This window comes from Mauremys reevesii, linkage group 2 (genome assembly GCF_016161935.1).
Source record: "Mauremys reevesii isolate NIE-2019 linkage group 2, ASM1616193v1, whole genome shotgun sequence".
NCBI classification, from domain to species: domain Eukaryota; kingdom Metazoa; phylum Chordata; order Testudines; family Geoemydidae; genus Mauremys; species Mauremys reevesii.
The window spans coordinates 138,896,062-138,916,804 of NC_052624.1; the positions used below are offsets into that span (position 1 = coordinate 138,896,062).

At 41.7% G+C, this 20,743-nt stretch overlaps 1 protein-coding gene across 6 annotated transcripts in view; it reads right to left on the reverse strand.

Annotated features, from left to right (window-relative positions):
• The window catches only part of CDH18 (cadherin 18), a 623,460-nt gene extending 604,317 nt beyond the window's left edge, over nt 1-19,143 (reverse strand). For 5 of the 6 annotated variants that reach the window (XM_039526199.1, XM_039526200.1, XM_039526196.1 and 2 more), the window contains exons 1-2: nt 19,062-19,143; nt 17,788-17,873 (exon numbers count right to left, since the gene is read on the reverse strand). The gene's annotated coding sequence lies outside the window, so the exon portion shown is untranslated. The remainder of the gene's footprint in view (nt 1-17,787; nt 17,874-19,061) is intronic. The other variant, XM_039526201.1, reaches the window with a different exon arrangement.
• Nucleotides 19,144-20,743: the final 1,600 nt, after the last annotated feature.

A 20,743-nucleotide genomic window follows, 5' to 3' on the forward strand; every position in this document is an offset into this window, starting at 1 on the left:
GATGTTTTTTTTCTAAAAGATATGCTATAGAAAATATTTTGGGGAAGTTCTATGGCTTGTGCTATATCGGAGGTCAGACTATATGACCACAATGGTTCTTTCCAGCCTTAGAATTTATGAATCTATGAAGTCTCCTTTCCCAAGAGACAACTGCTTATTTTTCTTTTCCCTTCTTGCCCACAGATCATCCTCCACTCTCCCAACTTTTGCTTCTGTTCAACTGTTGATTTTACAGCAACATCCAGGATGGTAGGTGATTGCAGAGGTGAATGTGTACCCCTTGGAACAAAGGGGAATTTGCAGATAACAAGGCAGCTGGGTTTGGCTGGCTGACAATATTGTAAGGAATTATTTCACTCTGCTTTTCACAATCTCAAGATGCATAAATGCAAAATGGAACGTGCACTGTCTTTGCAACATTTATATAATAATCATCTGAAAGATGAGTGTTGCTGGAAGCATGATTTTAAAGACAGCTGTCATTATACTGTGCTAGATTTCTTAGACATGTATCGTTGTATAAAGACATCAGTATACAGGACATGTACAGTGTAAGTGCGTTACTGAAGCTCTTGGTCTGTCAAGCGACTTTGTTCAAATATAGAATACTTATTACATTATTACTATTATTATTATTACTTATTACATTACTAAAACTAATATTTTTAATAGAGGATTTTGTAGATGGACTTGGATACAGAGTAACAGCTAGTGCTAACATTCTCTTTACATACAAAAAGGATTTGAAGCAACAGGAAACTCAAGAAATCCACAGCACTCAGAATATGTACATGAACCAAATTTTGTTCCTATTAATGAATATAATTTCAAATAAAATAATGGTAAATGATGATAAATCATAATCGATACATACCGCCCAATACAAATTTGCTCCAAATTATGCCTTTTTGTTTTGCCTACCACTAAATTACCAAGCATACCTTAGTAAAAATATTATTGTTACCAGTGCAGAAATGTGAAATAATTTGCATTCAGAGTCTGTGAAAACCTAGCGGAAGGCAGTAGAACAACATTGTGATTGGGAGGATCCTATGTATTTCCAGAATAAAATGAGTCTGCATTTACTACTATTAGTTGTACCATGGTAATGGGTAAAAGCCCCAATCCTGGGTCAGGGCCTCACTGGACTAGTAATTGTGCGGATATACCATAAAAGGCAGTCCCTACCCAAAGAGCTTATAGTCTGAATAGACATGACAGACGAAGGCTAGATGAAGGAGGTAGTAGTATGCTGCCCCTGTTCCTTAGTTAATGCAGACACTGATATATTTAATTTGTATTTATATCAGTGCTGAAGTGACCATTTTCTGGACTCTAACCTGCTCCCATTGATAGTGGTGTCTGTAGTAGAGGAACAGGTCATGTGATTTCATTCTACTGAGCAAGTATTAGTCTAGCCCATTCTCACAAAATATTTGTTTCTTATGATTGGTCAGTCATTCTCTAAATAGCAGAACCATTTTGAAGTAGAAGATGTTTGTAAATCATCTTTCTTCCTTTACTCCTTAATCAAATACAAGGCTAGATTTTTGCCTTGGCATTGCCAGGTACATAAGAGGGGCTGCAGAGGGACCATGCAATGGCTGGAATCCAGAGAAGGAATTCTGTCTACACAAGAATTCCCTCCAATGACTCTCAGACAAGATAGCTGCCATCTTAGCTGACAGACCAAGGATTGAACAGAGATCCTCCAGAGACAAAGCCATGAGGTACTACAGCTTGAGCTAAAGCTCTGTAACTGGGGGCTGCTCCAACTCATATCATTTGTTGAGTGGCATACGGGATGATATGTGACCCTCCCTCCCCCGAGGTTACACAGACACTACACTCTGCTTAAAGAAGTTGCGTCAAGCTTCCCCCACAACACCACACCCAGCCAGTTTTGCTGTCCAGTACAGAGAGGAATGGATCAAGTTATGTAATAGGGTAGCTGCTCCCTTAAATGAAATCAGACCAAACTCTCCCGTTTTAGTCCAGAAGTGCCTTAGTTTGGTGTAATGAGGAGAGCAGGAAAGTTTTAACCCTGAGGGTATGTCCCAGTATATGCCCCTGGGAGATATAACTGAAAGATAGCCCAAATGCCCCAGGAAGTTTAAATCAAGAGAAATCAGGGCCCACAGCCCAAAGGGAGAGAGTTCAGAACCACATTCCAAAGAGAAAGGGTCCAGAGTCCTGAGATACAAATAATTCACAAGAGCAGAGCTGAAAGGCCATAGGGAGGGGAGAAGTATCCCAGCTAGACTGGTTGGGATGACATACACCTCTACTCCGCTATAACGCGACCCGATATAACATGAGTTCATGTATAGTGCGGTAGCAGCGGGGCTCCAGCGGAGCTTTAAAGGGTCCAGGGCTCTGGCTGCTGCAGGGAGCCCCGGGCCCTTTAAATCCCATTGGAGCCCCACCACTGTTACCCCAGGGCTGCGGCTGCAGGGCTTGCCAGTGATTTAAAGGGCCCGGGTTTCCTGGGCCCGGAGCTCTTTAAATCATCACTGGAGCCCTGCCGCCCCTACCCCAATATAACAGGGTTTCCGCTATAACACGGTAGGGATTTTTGGCTCCCCACGACTGCGTTATAGCGGGGTAGAGGTGTATTTTGAGAGATGCCAGAGACATACTTGGTGTGCTGATGGATTGTTGGGAATTGAAAGATTGTATGTAGTGCTTGCACTGTGGTGGAGAATTCTTCATGAAGATTGTGGGACTCATAATAAACTACCTCTGCAAAAGGGTGATTTAAATGCTCAGAAAGCTGTACTGAAATTACTGGGAACCAATGAAGTGGAAACTGAGGCAGGGGCACTGGTCATGTGGCAACATGATGCTGGAAGGGATGCTGTATGATATAAGGTGGAGAATGTGGGCAGGTGCTAGTCAAAAGAGCAAAATTGAGGCAGCGAGTTGCTTGCATAGCCACTCTGAGGACACGAGGGAGTGCCTTGGAGGAGGCTGCTCTATGACACCAAATTTCAGAGAGCTTGGCCCTGATTTTTAGAGGTGCTGAGCATCCACAACTTCAACTGAAATCAATGGAAAATGATGGTGCTCAACCTCTCTAAAAATAAATCCAAAAGGTGTCAGAAGTTAGGCAACTAAAAAAGAAGGCACTCAAAGGCACTGTTGCCAAATTTTCAACAGTGACCTAAGATTTCCCTGTATCTTGTCCACAAATACTTCTAAATTCATTTCTTTCACCTATCTTAACCACCACTTCTCTTGATTCCAACAATTTTAAGTAAACAAGCATTATTCAAAGCAAAGCAAATTTGTGGGTTTTATTTATTTATCTAGGTAATTATTGCTATCGTAGTAACTGACGACAAGATTTGCAAAGGTATTTAGATACCTAGTGATGCAGACAGGCACCTAATGGGATTTTTAAAAGTGCCCAAGCAGGTTATGAAGCTAACTCCCTTGAAATAATGAAAATCAACAGGAGTTAGGAACTTAACATATTTTGGCACTTTTGAAAATTCCAAAGTGTGTCTCTCCTTAGATGCTGAAATACCTTTGAAAATCTGATCCTGAGTGCCTAATAATTTGCTCTTCTTGAAAACAATGCTCTCCCATTCAATGATGCTGAATAGAGACTCCATGAAAAATGTTGAAAGGTTTAAGCTTGGAAATAATTCTATTCGTATACCACTATTTATAAATCAATGTACTGGGATCATACCTGGTTTCCTAAGGGTTCTTTGCTGACACCATTGCACTTCAAATTATATAAGATGGCTCTTACAGAGATTTATGATAGGCAAGGTCTTTTTTTAATCACTGCTACAAAGATGATATCCAACATTTATGACATTCAGCAACTCTCCCTAGAGTTCAAGAGGGACAAAACAGGACAAATCCATTCCTGCTGCACTGACTTGAAAGATTTTAAAATTAAACTGAATGTGTCAGAGGAAATGTATTAATGAACTCATCTCTTGAGAAGATGAGTAAAACCAAAATTATGCAGACAGGAAGAATGGCATTTCCAGAAGATTACTTTTTTTTTTTTATTAGGAGTAGCTTCACTGTGCCAGTATGCTTCAAAGTCTAGTTATTTGCTACGAGGCCAAAAAATTGAGGCAAGGGTCTGTTGACCTGAATTCGATGGGTGAATTTTTATGGCTTGCCACTGATTGCATCCGACCAGAAGATTTATAGGTTCGTATCCAATTCAGACTACAGAGTTTAAGAACTCAGAGTTCTATATCGGGAGAGGATTCTCGGGGTGCTTGGCAAAAACACATACATTGAGCCACCTCCATACCAAGTCTAACAATCCAAATGAGACCAGCCCTCAGAAGACTAAAGTATTGTGTGCCACAGACAAAGTACAGGAGAGACTGAGGTGCACCTATGCCTTCAGCCCCTGCAATGGCACGGAACTGATTAAATGATGAGGAGGAGGATTGATTATGTGTGGCTGGATGAGAGTTACCCATGCAGAGGCTCCCTGCATGGCAATATTCAAGGTATAAGAAAACTTGGAGTTCCACAGATTTCTGTTCCCTGGATGGGCATATAAGGGCTCCCAGAAGGTACTCCAGCCATTAGTTTTGGGAAGCTTGTGAAGTGCATATACAGCCTGAGAAATAGAATTACTCTTTCCAGTCCCCCCCATGCATCTTCTCAGTGAACGACCAAACCACAGAACAACTTGGAGAAAGAGGAAAGAGAGCTATCTTGCTTGGACAACAGAAGATAAAATAATGGGGAGTCCTTGTGGCACCTTAGAGACTAACACATTTGGGCATAAGCTTTCATGGTTTAAAGTTCACGAAAGCTTATGCCCAAGTAAACTGGTTATTCTGAAATGTCACAAGGACTCCTCGTTGTTTTTGCTGATACGGAATAACACGGCTACCACTCTGAAACCTGACAACAGAAGATATACATCCTTAGAATCAAAATTTGATCTGATGGAAAATAAATAATGTGATCTCTTTGTTTGAGAACATAACTAAATTTATAGACAAAGGAAATGCAATAGATCTAATTAACCTGGATTTCTGTAAAGCATTTGATATAGTTCCACATAGACTGGACAAAACCAGGATTAATATGAGAATAGAAAGTTGGTTAAGGAATTAGTTGAAGGGGAGACTATGCACCTTTTTGCTATAAACTCTGGATTTATCAATTTGAAGCAACAGAGAAGGAGAAAGATGGGGGTGTATTGGTTGATCACAGGATGACTATGAGCCTCCAGAGATATGTAGCTGTGAAAAAAGCTAATGCAATCCTAGGATGCAACAGTAGAGATATTTCTAGGAGAGCTAGAGAAGTGTTATTACTCTCCTACAAGACACTGGTGAGACTTCATCTGGAATACTGTGTGCAGTCCTGGTCTCCCATGTGTAAGAAATATGAATTCAAACTGAACAGGTGCAGAGAAGGGCTACTAGAATGATCATAGAAATGGAGGAGAGAGACGAAGATCTTAGAAGGAAGGTAATATGGATGGTGAGCGATCGGCTGTTGTGACCTGCACAGGATGTGCCATGTTTGTCTTTCTTCCACATGACAGAAGCGACTTTGTCTGTACAAAGTGCAAGCTGGTCTCCATATTGGAAGAGAAGGTTCAAGGTCTGAAGAAACAAGTATCAACCATGCATTGCATAAGAGAAAATGAAGATTTGCTGGACAGATGTCAGGATATGCTTCTACAAGCACAACATTCTGAAGAATCAGAGCAGGCTGTGCAGCGGGGACAGAAGGATAGTGAAGAAATTTGGCAGCATGTGACCTCCAGAAGAAGAAAGAGGAGCATCCACATACCAGCAATGCAGAAACAGGTGAGCAACCATTTTCATGTTCTCAACACAGGTACTAACACGGAGAGTAGACTAGATGATACATCTGAGGGAAGTTAGCAGAAGGAGACTCCACTGATCGGAAGGCATGAAATGCACTGTCCAAGGGATGGGGGTTCCATGACCACCACTCCCAACTGAAGAAGGTTGTTGATGGTGGTGGTCGAGGACTCCTTCCTCAGGGGGACTGAGTCATCTGTTTGCTGTCCTGACCGGGAAAACCGAGAAGTGTGCTGCTTGCCAGGAGCTAGGATTCATGATGTGATGGAGAGACTGCTGAGGCTCATCAAGCCCTCAGATCACTACCCCTTCCTGTTTCTCCATGTGGGCACCAATGATACTGCCAAGAATGACCTTGATCAGGTCACTGCAGACTACATGGCTCTGGGAAGAAGGATAAAGAAGTTTGAGGCACAAGTGGTGTTCTCAACCATCCTCCCTGTGGAAGGAAAAGGCCCGAGTAGAGACTGTTGAATCATGGAAGTCAATGAATGGTTATGAGGGTGGTGTTGGAGAGAAGGCTTTGGATTCTTTGACCATGTCATGGTGTTCCAAGAAGGAGTGGTAGGCAGAGATGGGATCCACCTAACAAAGAGAGAAAAGAGCATTTTCGCAAGCAGGCTGGCTAACCTAGTGAGGGGGGCTTTAAACTAGGTTCATCAGGGGAAGGAGAACAAAGCCCTGAGATAAGTGGCGAAGTGGGATACTAGGAGGAAGCATGAGCAGGAGAGTGCAGGAGGGGAGGACTCCTCATACTGAGAAAGGAGGACGATCAGCGAGTTATTTTAAGTGCCAATCTACAAATGCAAGAAGCCTGGAAAACAAGCAGAGAGAACTGGAAGTCCTGGCACAGTCAATGAATTATGATGTGATTGGAATAACAGAGACTTGGTGGGATAACTAACATGACTGGAGTACTGTCATGGATGGATATAAACTGTTCAGGCAGGGCAGAAAAGGTGGGGGAGTTGCATTGTATGTAAGAGAGCAGTATGACTGCTCAGAGCTCCAGTATGAAACTGCAGAAAAAAAACAGAGTCTCTGGATTAAGTTTAGAAGTGTGAGCAACATGGGTGATGTCGTGGTGGGAGTCTGGTATAGATCACCAGACCAGGGGGATGAGGTGGACAAGGCTTTCTTCCGGCAACTAACAGAAGTTACTAGATCACAGGCCCTGGTTCTCATGGGAGACTTCAATCACCCCAAAAACTGTTGTGAGAGCAATACAGCATTGCACAGACAATCCAGGAAATTTTTGGGAAGTGTAGGGGACAATTTCCTGGTACAAGTGATGGAGGAACCAACTAGAGGCAGAGCTCTTCTTGATCTACTGCTCAGAAACAGGGAAGAAATAGTAAGGGAAGCAAAAGTGGATGGGAACCTGGGAGGCAGTGACCATGAGAAGGTCAAGTTCAGGATCCTGACACAAGGAAGAAAGGGGAGCAGCAGAATATGGACCCTGGACTTCAGAAAAGCAGATTTTGACTCTTTCAGGGAACTGATGGGCAGGATCCCCTGGGAGAATAACATCAGAGGGAAAGGAGTCCAGGAGAACTGACTGTATTTTAAACAATCCTTATTGAGGTTGCAGGAACAAACCATCCCGATGTGTAGAAAGAATAGTAAATATGGCAGGCGAATAGCTTGGCTTAACAGTGAAATCCTTGCTGATCTTAAACTCAAAAGAAGCTTATAAGTGGAATATTGGACAAATGACCAGGGAGAAGTATAAAAATATTGCTCAGGCATGCAGGAGTGAAATCAGGAAGGCCAAATCACACTTGGAATTGCAGCTAACGAGATGTTAAGAGTAACAAGAAGGGTTTCTTCAGGTATGTTAGCAACAAGAAGAAAGTGAAGGGAAGTGTGGGCCCCTTACTGAATGAAGGAGGCAACCTAGTGACAGAGGAGGTGGAAAAAGCTAATGCACACAATGTTTTTTTTCCCCCTCTGTCTTCACAAACAAGGTCAGCTCCCAGACTGCTGTACCTGGTAGCACAGCATGGGGAGGAGGAGACCAGCCCTCTGTGGAGAAAGTGGTGGTTCAGGTCTATTTAGAAAAGCTGGATGCCAGATGCACTGCATCCAAGGGTGCTAAAGGAGTTGGTGGATGTGATTGCAGAGCCATTGGCCATTATCTTTAAAAACTCATGGCGATCGGGGGAGGTCCCGGATGACTGGTAAAAGGCTAATATAGTGCCCATCTTTTAAAAAAAGGGAAGAACGAGGATCTGGGGAACTATCGACCAGTCAGCCTCACCTCAGTCCCTGGAAAAATCATGGAGCAGGTCCTCAAGGAATCAGTTCTGAAGCAGTTAGAGGAGAGGAACGTGATCTGGAACAGTCAGCATGGATTCACCAAGGGAAAGTCATGCCTGACTAACCTAATTGCCTATTATGATGAGATAACTGGCTCTGCGGATGAGGGGAAAGCAGTAGACATGTTATTCCTTGACTTTAGCAAAGCTTTTGATACGGTCTCGCTCAGTATTCTTGCCAGCAAGTTAAAGAATATTGGCTGGATGAATGGACTACAAGGTGGATAGAAAGCTGGCTAAATTGTTGGGCTCAATGGCTCGTGATCAATAGCTCCATGTCTAGGTGGCAGACGGTATCAAGCGGTCCTGGGGCCAGTTTTGTTCAATATCTTCATTAATGATCTGGAAGATGGTGTGGACTGCACCCTCAGCAAGTTTGAAGATTACACTAAACTGGGAGGAGGAGTAGATACAATGGAGGGTAGAGACAGGATACAGAGGGACCTAGACAAATTAAAGGATTGGGCCAAAAGAAACCTGATGAGTTTCATCAAGGAAAAGTGCAGAGTCCTGCACTTAGAACAGAAGAATCCTATGCACTGCTACAGACCAGCGACTGAGTGGCTAGGGGTTACAGTGGACGAGAAGCTGGATATGACTCAACCGTGTGCTCTTGTTGCCAAGAAAGCTAATGGCATTTTGGGTTGTATAAGTAGGGGCATTGCCAACAGATCAAGGGACATGATCATTCCCCTCTATTCTGCACTGGTGAGGCCTCATCTGGAGTACTGTGTCCAGTTTTAGGCCCCACACTACAAAAAGGATGTGGAAAAATTGGAAAGAGTCCAGCGGAGGTCAACAAAAATTATTAGGGGGCTGGAGCACATGACTTATGAGGTGAGGATAAGGGAACTGCAGAAGAGCAGAATGGGGGGAGGGATCTGATAGCTGCTTTCAACTACCTGAAAGGGGGTTCCAAAGAGGATGGATTTGGACTTCAGTGGTACCAGATGACAGAACAAGGAGTAATGGTCTTAAGTGGGAGGTTTAGGTTGGATATTAGGAAAAACTTTCACTAGGAGGGTGGTGAAGCACTGGAATGGGTTACTGAGGGAGGTGGTAGAATTTCCTTCCTTAGTGGTTTTTAAGGTCAGGATTGACAAAGCCCTGGCTGGGATGATTTAGTTGGGGATTGGTCCTGCTTTGAGCAGGGGGTTGGACTAGATGACCTCCTGAGGTCCCTTCCAAATCCTGATAGTCAATATTATTTCTCTCATATAGAAAGCAATCAACACTGGTGAGGGAGAAGAGTTTTTTAATTTAAGGTCCAATTTGTGCAAAACAACAAATGGATATAAACTGGCCATCAAGATGTTTATGCTTGAAATTAAAGGAAGGTTTCTAACCATCAGAGGACAGAAGTTCAGGAACAGCCTTCTCAAGGGGAATAATGGGGGCAAAAAAACCCCTAATTTGTTTCAAGACTCAGTTTTACAATTTTGTGGAGGGAATGGTATGAGAAGGTTGCCTATAATGGCATATGGCTCATCCATAATTGCCAGTAGAAAATATCTCCAGTCTCTAGAGATGGGACATTAAAAGGGAGAGGGCTGAGTTACTACAGAAAATTCTTTCCCAGGTGTCTGGCTGATGGGCAGGACCGGTGCAACCATTTAGGCCACCTAGGTGGTCACCTAGGGCGCTAGGATTTGGGGGGCGCCATTTTCTTCGGCAGCAACTGTGGCAGCCAGATCTTTGGCCACCCCGGTCGCCGCTGGCATTTAGGCAGAGGGAGCTGGGGCAGGGGAGCACGGAGAGGGCCACCTGCAGCAGGGGCTTCACTTCTCTCGCCTCCCAGACGTGCGGTGCCTAAGGTGATTGGCACTGCAGGCCTGGGAGGCGAGAGAAGTGAAGCAGCAACGGGGTGCTCGGGGAGGAGGTGGGGCAGGGGTGAGCTGGGGTGGGGGGGTGCCTCAGGGAAGAGGGTGGGGAATGGGGAGCTGCTGCAGGGGAGGGGAGGGTACAAGGTGAAAGTTTTGCCTAGGGCACAGAACATCCTTGCACCGGCCCTGCTGATGGGTCTCTTCTAGAAATGCATTAAATGAAAATGATGAACAGAATGTGATACATTCTTCCTCTCATCTTTTCCCCAGGCAGAGAATTGTACATGTGGTGTAGTGCTTTGATAGGCTTGGTGCATGTTTCTAAGTGTTCATGTCAGAGAAAGGAAAGCTGAAGAAGTCTGCTTTATACTTGGAGTCAGAAGGGGTGAGGATTGTGATGGTCCTTACTCCCTGTGGGAGTTCATTCCAGTGTCTCAAACTGACCCCAATAAAGCTCTGTCTCCTGCCAGATCAGTTTTACCTTTGTGACAGACTTCACACAGTATCCTTTAATTTTATTTTTACACTTAGTTTACCTGTCATAACTGACCATTTGGTAAATACAGGTTTCTTGCCTTATTCTTTGTGACTTGTATTTTTCTGTCTCCATAACCCTGAAGGATTCTGTAACATAAGGGCACTGTGACAGGGTGACACTGGTCCTTTAATAAGGAGCAGCATCAAAGTACATTTGCTGCATCAATTTATCCAGATTAGGCTTTGTAAGAAGGTGTCTAGGCATTGCGGGGGAAGGAGACAATGAGGAAAACTGAGTGAGTCAGAGCAAGGAAGCCACAGAAATCAGAGGGAGGGGAAGCAGTGAGTCTGAAAGGTAAAGGGGTTTATAGCCCAGCAGGAGCTGAGGAACTATTTTTGTTTTGTTTAAATTTGGCATGAAACTTCCTAAGAGAAACTGTAGCTATAGCAGTAGATCATGTGCTCTGTTACAGACACTGAGTACAGTACTCTGGTTTGGATATCTGTGTTATGTAAAGAGACAGGTTATTAGAACACAGCTAATATCTGATTTATTTATTTGTTTAGCTCAACATGATTCTTGTCATAAGGCATTTAGATAAGCTGTTCTAGTATTTTATTTGGGCTCATGTCCTACCTGTTGACGTTTATTTCATTTTGCATTGTTTTTTGTCACAAGCAGAAGTAGCATTTTGCTCAGAAACAAAATAAAATGTTTCATGACATTTTGCTTTATTAGTATGCTTACAAAAACCCAATTTTGTTTATTTTGGGATTATGTATTTGAGGCACTTGTAGAATAATCATTATTCAACAATGATTCAATAAAATGTACATGTGGTGCTTTCTTAGGAGTGACACAGATAATTTGTAGAGAGATTTATCCATTTTGGAATCCTTTAGAAGTTCCTTGATTGGCGATCAAACTACTGAGTTCAAAGGCAACACAATTTAGATGGGAAGAAGAAAGTAAATAAAGTATAAATTGATGGATCAAAGTAAAATTCTGTCTTTGGTTTATTTGTTTTATACTAGCTATATTTTGGAAACTTTGCAGAAGAGCCAATGGTATTCTCATTTTTTTTAAATATAAAAGTCCATCAGAAATATCTTGTGTTAGAACAATGAGAGCTAATAGAACTTAGAACTAAACATGAACTAGATGAAATCACCCGGTTTAAAATTTAATTAAAGCCCCCGAACATGAACCAGTTCTGCTGAGTTTCCAAACTTGGGCCAAGATTTAGATATGTTTGGCACCATACTGAGCAAACAGGAGCCAGTCCTGGTAGAAAAATCATGCAAAATTTAGAATTGATTTTCCATTTCAGTTTTAAGAAAATGCACATCAATTATAATATCGTAACCTCAATCACATAATGTATGAGAAACTCATTTTGTACCACACAAGGGAGAGAAAATAAAATAAAATGACACTGCCCTGCAGAAGCTGAATCTCCCTATTTCAATTTAAATAATTGAAGAATTCCCAAGGTTCTAGGTGTCCTAACACATCATTAACAATACAATTATAGCTGCATTCAAATAGCCAGTTCAGCAGGAGTTCAGGCAGCCACCTACAAACATTCCCTTCTGCCCCCTTCATTGATCAGAGAAGCATACCTCCAGCCTTTTCAAGAAACCCTATGAAACTAAAGTCTTTTGCAGTATGCCAGGAAGGTTATCAAATTCTAGTGCAGCAGGCTTAGGTGGTGAGCCAGCTTTGCTGAATTTGGCACAATGTTTTGAAATGTATTATTCCAAATAATTGAGATTCTGTAAGAGTCTCACACATATTTGGACAGTCAAAAAGTGGGGGGGGGGGGGGGAGTCTGAAGACCCCTGGGTTAGAAGAAAGTGAATGACTCATGTTGGCAGGTGGCAGTGACAGACCTGAAACATGAGATCCAAAAATTGAACTATAAATACTAAAGTCTGAAAGTATCTGTACATTAGAGGTAGTCCATCCTCATAACAAAAAAACAAAAACAAGGACTGAACAACGAATAATCAGAACCAAGAACTCACTACTTAAGAGGTTAGGATAAAAAGATCTAAACCATCCTGGATTTTGTAAATCCAAAACCCAGGCAACAGTTTTGGAAAACTAAAATGACACCCATCTACATTAGATGTATACAGCTCATTTTAAAACATCACATGAAAAGCAAAGTTTTTGAAATGACTTGGGGTCTCTTGAAAACATAGGTTTAATGTAGATAACGTGCTATTACTGCTTTGAATAGCATCATTTTTGGTGACAAATTAAAAGATGTATGCTTGACTTAAAGTAAAATGATATTCATTATCATAAGCTCAGGAAGCTTGAAAGTATTCAAGGAAATAATTTCTATACAATAACTAATGAATTTTTGGTATATAATTGCAAGCCAGTTCATATATATGAAACTGAATAACCATGGAAATCTCAAACTGAAGCAATGGGAACTACATCAATACAACAAGTTTCATTAACCTTAATTGACTACATGTAATGTCTAGAAAATATAATCTCTGTACCAGTCAGTTTTAATTCAAATCCAACTAGAGAACAGTCTCATTGCATATTTACTTACAGGTACCTACTAATATGACAAAAGCTATGATTCTTATACAGCTCATTAAAAAAAGTGTGATGAACTTCCCACTTTACTCTTGTAGAAGAGCTGAAAGAGTCAATTTGCTAGGCACATGACTATGTTGCTTCAAAGATTTATTTAATATGGCCATGACAATCTTCAATAATCTCTATATTTTAAATTATACTTTTTTACTTTTAAATTATCTCTGTGTGTGTCTAAAATTGTTTTACTAGATTAACAGATTAAGTTTGAGAGATTAGTGTCATATTTAAATTTAAATCATAGGTAGCTATTGGCCAATTTTACTGTGTTAGTGTAGCCACTGACTGATTGCAGTTAATTCTGCTATTCATGTAGCCATTTGCACACTTAAAGGGCATGTTTGATCTGCTGCTAGTGAGTATCACTTCCATCAACTATGTGAACATCAGTTCCATTTATTTTGTGCTTATGGTCTAATACAAGTCTCAATCTGCATAAAAAAGTAATTTATCAATGTGAATTCTGTTATGGGAGAAAAACAGTATGTAGCCCTTAAAGAATACTGTAGATAGTCTTTGTGTTAAAGAACACATTTTGCCTTAGTTAACCCCTGCAATATCTTCAACTTCAGTGATAGGGTGCAACTGAGGGCAGTATTTGCATCATGGTATAAGGTGATAATAAATAATTATTCTTTCAAATGCTCTGCACCTCATACTGCAATTAGGAGACATTGTTCTCAGTGACAGTCCACCCACCACTGTGGCACTGGATTAAAGCAGACATTATTAAAGAATGTTATGACACCAGCAAACCAAGGCAAATACTCTGGAGCCAAGTTCCTTGAGAAGTGCACTCAGTGTCCATGAGCAATATCAATAGTAGATCACAATGATGGCTGCCCTGCTTCACAAAAATTCCTACTATATTCCTTAAATAAGCAGTATGCCATTTAAGTAGGTTCTCACTGCTGTCTTAGGGTATGCCTACACTACAATTAAAAACCTGCAGCTGGCCCATGCCAGCTAGCTTGGGCTAAGAGGTTGTTTAACTGCAGCATAGACAACCAGGCTTGCTTTGGAGCCTGGTCTTTAGGACCCTGTATGGTGGGAGGGTCCCAGAGTTGGGCTGCGGTCTGAGCCCAAATTCTACCCTGCAGTTAAACAACCCCTTAGCCCAAATCAGCTTGCATGGGCCAGCTGCAGATGTCTAATTGCAGTACAGACATACCCTTAGACAACTGTTGATACGTAGTGGGTAAAAAACCTGAAAAATGAAAATTCACTACCTACAACAAAACTTCATAACTCTGAAAAAAAAATCTACTTGTACATTAAAATAAAATCTTTGTATGACTTATTTTAATTTACATCAGCATTCTTTAAAGCATCTCAAGATCAGGAGGGAAAGTATTTCTGAAATGGAGAGAAATACTAAAGGTTACAAGTGTATATATTTTTATTTTCTGCTTCTGTCTCTTTGCTGGGGGGGTTGTTTTTTACTTGAGGAAACTCTGAATTTGATTATGGGTTTTTGATCTCCTTCACTCTGAAATACACAACCCTTCATATATTGTCTGAATGTAGTAGGCTTTGCATTTTATCACTATTTTCCCCCTCTCCTGGCACCTGCTTTCTATCATCTCTCCACACAGTCTCAGTGCTGTCAGTTACTAGTGTGAAACAATGCTTAGGCAAGACTGAATCATAATTTTCAACAGGAATTCACAATGATCACAACCATGGGCTTCAATTCTATGAAATTAACTAAAGCTCAATGCAGGGTTTGAGTCCATGTGGTGGTGAATGCCCTCAACTCCACTGAAATTAGTGTGGGAGAGGATATTCAGCTCTTCATAGGACTGATTCCTTTGATAAGTTTAAGAAACTTAAAATTTATCTGTTTCTGTTTCCTGAGTGTCAGTAGAGAGTTTCTCAACAAAAAAGAACTCCTGAGGAGCAACATGGTATCAGTACTCACCATTTTTTTCTCATGCTAACATTGCTGTATATTGAATACAAACTAAAGGCCATTTTGTGATCCTCCAAAGAACCAACTGCTAAAGAACCAAGTGTATTATTGGTATGATAACTTGGGAAAGGTGGTGGTTTCTTAATGTTACACCTGGAGGCAGTGAAGTGTTATATGGCATTGTGCTTCTGTATCTATCCATAATGATAGAAAATCAGAAGGGGGAAATTAGGAGCTGTGCAAAAAAAAATCTAAACTATTGTAGAGAAATGTTTTCCTCTTCTCTTTTCAAAATGAAGTCCTAAACAAGGAAGCTCTTAGTCATACACCTGTTTTTTAGTTATACAAATAGTCCCATCTAAGCCAATGAACTTATTCACATGCTTAAGAACTACCTGAGGGCACAATTTTGCTATTTTGTCACTCTGTAGGGACAAATAAGTCCCTGATCTCCTGGGCATGCAGAGGCTGCTTTGGTGGAGTCTAGCCTATAATTACCTGCATGTCTTTGCAGCTTCAATGGTCAGTGGGTGAAATGTGCCTATCTAGTTCCTATTTCCACCCTCACTCCATAGGGTGCTCTGTGCCCCCGGAGGAGAGGAAATGGAGCAGTCTCTCTGCTCCTCACAGCATAACCCCAATGTAGATTGCACAAAGATTCCAGAGAAGCCTCTGTACGCCCTCTCCAATCTAGTCCTAAACAGACAAAAATCTGCTGGATCTGGCACTCTTTAGACTTTTCTTCTACAATACTGTTCAATTTTTTCACAGTACTACTTATCTACCATTCAAAAGATGCAACATATGTTTTATTTTACTAAGGGTTAGTTAAAATGAGGATCAATTAGAGCAGGGATCGGCAACCTTTGGCCTGCGGCCCACCAGGGTAAACACCCTGCAGGCTAGTCTGGTTTGTTTACCTGCCGCATCCACAGGTTTGGCCAATCATGGCTCTCATTGGCCACGGTTTTCCCTTCCAGGCCCATGGGAACTGCAGGAAGCGGTGCAGGCTAAGGAATGTGCTGGCCGCCACTTCCCACTGCTCCCATTGGCCTGGAGCAGTGAACTGTGGCCCATGGGAGCCACAATTGGCTGAACCTGTGGATGCGGCAGGTAAAGAAACCGGCCCGGCCTGCCAGGTGCTTACCCTGGTGGGCTGCGTGCCAAAGGTTGCCGATTCCTGAATTAGAGTGAAAGATCACCACAGTGAAGCAGCAACATAGCTCTCTTATGTCTCTCTTTTCAAATCTTCAGCTTTTCATCTTGTTGATGGTGCTACTGTTACCTGGGGTTCTTTCAACCCAAAGCTCTTTGCAACTTTCACTTTGTGGCAGGAAATAAGTCAGGGGAGACACGGCCATCTGACCGATAGATGGCTGGCACAAACAGGACAACACAAGAGTGCTTTCACTTAAAGTTAAACTTTACTTAGTCTCAAGCACTTATGTGTGCACCAGGTTAGTAAAACACCCCCATCCCTTGATAATGACCAAAGCTGAGGGTGGCTCTCGACTGACACAGCAGCAGGCTTTTGGTGGCCAAATCTTCCATCTGCCAATGAGGACTGCAAGATGTATCCAGAGGAAGAGTCCAAACGAGTCCCACCACCTCAAACTTTGCCCCCTTATTTATTCATTAGTAATAGAATGACGTCCCCTAAAGAAGACTTGTTAAGTAAGCAGTTTCAATGGTCAAGCAAGAGGTTCCTTCTGATTATTGATTAACCAAGTGTGAGTTTTTCCAGAGTGTGCAGCCTTGAGGCCCCAATAGACATTCCTTGGGCACATCCTGCTCTTCTAAAATGCATGTATCAGCAATTTCAGCACAATTCTTATCAGGAAGGACGTGGGGTCAAGTTGCCCTTTTTGTGGCACCCCAAACCCCCTCCCCTCCTGCCTTGGTCACGCTGAGACTGCTGACTAGGCAGCTTTCAGCAATAAGCCATAGTGGTTTCAGGCACTTTACTGGTTTGCCAAAGTCTCCTGTACACTACAAGAGAGGCTCATCGAACATTTGAGATAATAACCAGATGTGGTACTGGAAAGTTGTTGAAAGATCTGCTCTATATTTTTATTTGATACCACTTCAGTTTTGCCTACATTTGATTTTTCAGTCTCCAGTTATTTGCCAGGCCATTCCTCAGCCTCTTCCCCCCCGCCTAGCATCTAATAAATTGGCAATCTCAGTCAGGGATCAATGTGTTAGTTTTGACTGCTGTCTTAAAAGATTTCTGAAAAGAAAATCTGTTCTGCATTTATTAGCAAAGAAACACAGAACTAGACAAACAGTTAAACACACATGCTTTTAAATATATTTATATATAATATTTATGTATGTTCTTCCTTTCTAAAGATTAATTTTACATGTAAATATAATGCTCAAATTAGTGGAAACATTTTAATTAGAATTTAGGACTACGGCCTCTCTCTGCAATGAAGAGTTAGCTTTCCCCTCAGATATAATCTATATATATTTGTACCAATTAAAAGGTGTGTGGGTCTCCGCACTGCTATTTTAAAAAACACCTACAAAAGATTTCATAGTAACAAAGAACATCCCTATGCCATGGCATTTGCAAGGAGTGTGACTCTTTGGAATAGTATTAATATTTATGAAGGTGAACAAATGGTTAGATAAATAATTAAAATAAGAATCTTTTAAGGAACAGAAGAAAAGTATTTTTTTCATATTACATAGTGATCTGTCTTAAAGCAAGATCTTCTAAAAAAGGATAACACTGTGACAAGAATAATGACATTTCTATGTTATTTTTTTAAATAGTAAAAACGAACAATACAAAAACTACCTTATGAATTTTGATGTGAGCCTCTGGTGCAACCTTTTTTAGAATCTCCCTCTGTTGTTCCAAAATGTCTTCTTTTTTGAAATCTTCTAAAAGAAAGAACAGAGACATTTGGTTTACAAGATTTCCTTCTTCTAATTTTTAAATATTCAAGACATTTGTTTACAAAGAAGGCCTATAGAAGTCCAGAATGGCAGGAGCTGGTTACATATAAACTGGACTTTAGTAGTAATCACATATGTATACTGTACTCTTTTAAGTTCCAAGCATATATATTTTTAAATGGTGCAGTAACTATATTTTGTTGATTTAAAAAAAATCTCCATACTTTTCATGCAGTTTAACCAATCAGTCTCAATTATGCTCTGTGAATGGGGGGGGGAGGGGAAGCAGTAGACATGGTATTTTTTGACTTTAGTAAATCTTTTGATACTGTCTTGCATGACCCTCTCATAAACAAACTAGGAAATGCAACCTAGATGGAGCTACTATAAGGTGGGTGCATAACTTGTTGGAAAACTGTTCTCAGAGAGTAGTTATCAGTGGTTCACAGTCAAGCCAGAAGGGCATCATAATATATGGAGATATACATCTCTCATAGAGCTGGAAGGGACCCTGAAAGGTCATCAAGTCCAGCCCCCTGCCTTCACTAGCAGGACCAAGTACTGATTTTTCCCCAGATCCCTAAGTAACCCCCTCAAGGATTGAACTCACAACCCTGGGTTTAGCAGGTCAATGCTCAAACCACGGAGCTTGAGCAGGGTGTGGCTCAGATCAGTTCTGCGTGTGGCTCTATTCACTATCTTCATCAATTATTTAGATAATGGCATAGAAAGTACACTGTGGCAGAGCACCAACCTTGTCCCCATGGGTCCTGCACTTCTAGGCACTTTCAGGATAGCCTCAGTGACTCACTGCAACCCTCCATGCAGCCCTTCTCTCTCTAGGGCCAGGGTTACAGTCTTCTGAGCCCTTTTCATCAGAAGCCAGCAAGAAGGTTGGTGAGAGAACTCCCACAGGCTCTGTAGTCCCTAGGGCTTATTTCAGAACAGTTTAGCCTCCTGTCCTGACCGGGGCCTGTCTTCCCTTCCCAGGAGATGTTTCTGTAGTGGCAGGTTGAGGGGGGAGAGGAAACAGGCTCACCATCTACTCCAGGTTCCAGCCCAGGGACCCTAATGGTAGCAGCTGTTGGCAGCCAACCTTTCACTGCCAGAGTTGCTATATTTCCCTGGGCCACTTCCCCACAACTCTCCTGCTTCTCCCTTCTTCATCCTTACCTTAAAACTCCCTTACCAATGGCCTAAGAATGTCTTCATTAACCAACCCTTCAGCTACACTTCCTTTCCTCTGGCTCTCCCCAGCCTGGCTGGAGTGAGCCCTTTTATAGTATCAAAAGGGCCTTAAATAGTCAGGTGTTCACATTAGCTTAATGGACTCACCTGACTCTTTGCAGGTTAATTGGAGTCAGGTGTTCTCATTAGTCTGGAGCAGCCTCTGCTCTGGTCAGTCAGGGAACAGAAAACTGCTAATCCAGTGGTCAGTATATCTGCCTTTGACTATTTTGTTGTACCCAACTGGCCTGGGTCTATCACAATAGTTATAAAGTCTGCAGATGATACCTAGCTGGGAGAGATTGCAAGTGCTTTGGAAGATAAGATTATAATTCAAAATGATTTGGACAAACTGGAGAAATGATCTGAAGTAAATAGGATGAAATTCAATAAGGACAAATGCAAAGTTCTCCACTTAGGAAGGAACAAATCAGTTGCACCACATATAAAATGGGAAATGACTGACTAGGAAGGAGTACTGTGGAAAGGGATTTGCAGATCTTAGTGGGCCACAAGCTAAATATGAGTCAACAGTGTAACGCTGTTGCAACAAAAGCAAACATCATTCTGGGATGTATTCGCAGGAGTGCTGTAAGCAAGACACAAGAAGTAATTCCTCCGCTCTATTCCACACTGATTAGGCCTCAACTGGAGTATTGTATCCAGTTCTGGGTGCCACATTTCAGGAAAGACATGGACAAATTGGAGAAAATCCAGAGAAGAGCTACAAAAATGATTAAAGGTCTAGAAAACATGACCTATGAGGGAAGATTGGAAAAAAAAAGGGTTTGTTTAGTCTGGAGGAGAGAAGACTGAGAGGGGACATGGTAACAGTTTTAAAGTACATAAAAGGTTGTTACAAGGAGGACAGAGAAAAAAATGTTCTTCTTAACCGCTGCTGATAGGACAGGAAGCAATGGGCTTAAATTGCAGCAAGGGAACTTTAGGTTGGACATTAGGAAAAACTTCCTAACTGTCAGGGTAGTTAAGCACTGAAATAAATTGCATAGGGTGGTCGTGGGATCTCCATCACTGAATATTTTTAAGAGCAGGTTAGACAAACACCTGTCAGGGATGGTCTAGGTAATACTCGTCCTGCCATGAGTGTAGGGGACTGGACTAGATGACCTCTCGAGGTCCCTTCTGGCCCTATGATTCTCTGATTCTGTGCTAAGTGGAACTCTATAATCTCTTTGACGCTGGATCTGCATGATTGAAAGTGTAAATTAGACCCAGAAGCAGCCAGCCACTTTTATGCAAAAAAAGAAGCACTTAACAGTATTTGAATGAACTCATTCTGTATGGATGTAGCTGAATTAGTTTTAACTGGCTGAGGAAACTTTTAAAATGAGAGAGTATTAGGATGTAGGAATAGGGTATAGTGCACTATGTCAATTATTAGCAACTAAAATTGGGAAAGTATTTCAGCTACTTTGTTCTTTTGTCAGACCTCAAGACACATTGTGTGTATTACCAAATTACCTCCAGGTTCAGTAATAAATAAGACCAGGGTCCCCCCCCTGGGGGGGTGGGAGCAAGTGGGGCAATTTGCCCCAGGCCCTACAGGGCCCCCCAGAAGAATATAGTATTATTTAGTACTGCAACTTTTTTTTATGGAATGGGCCCCC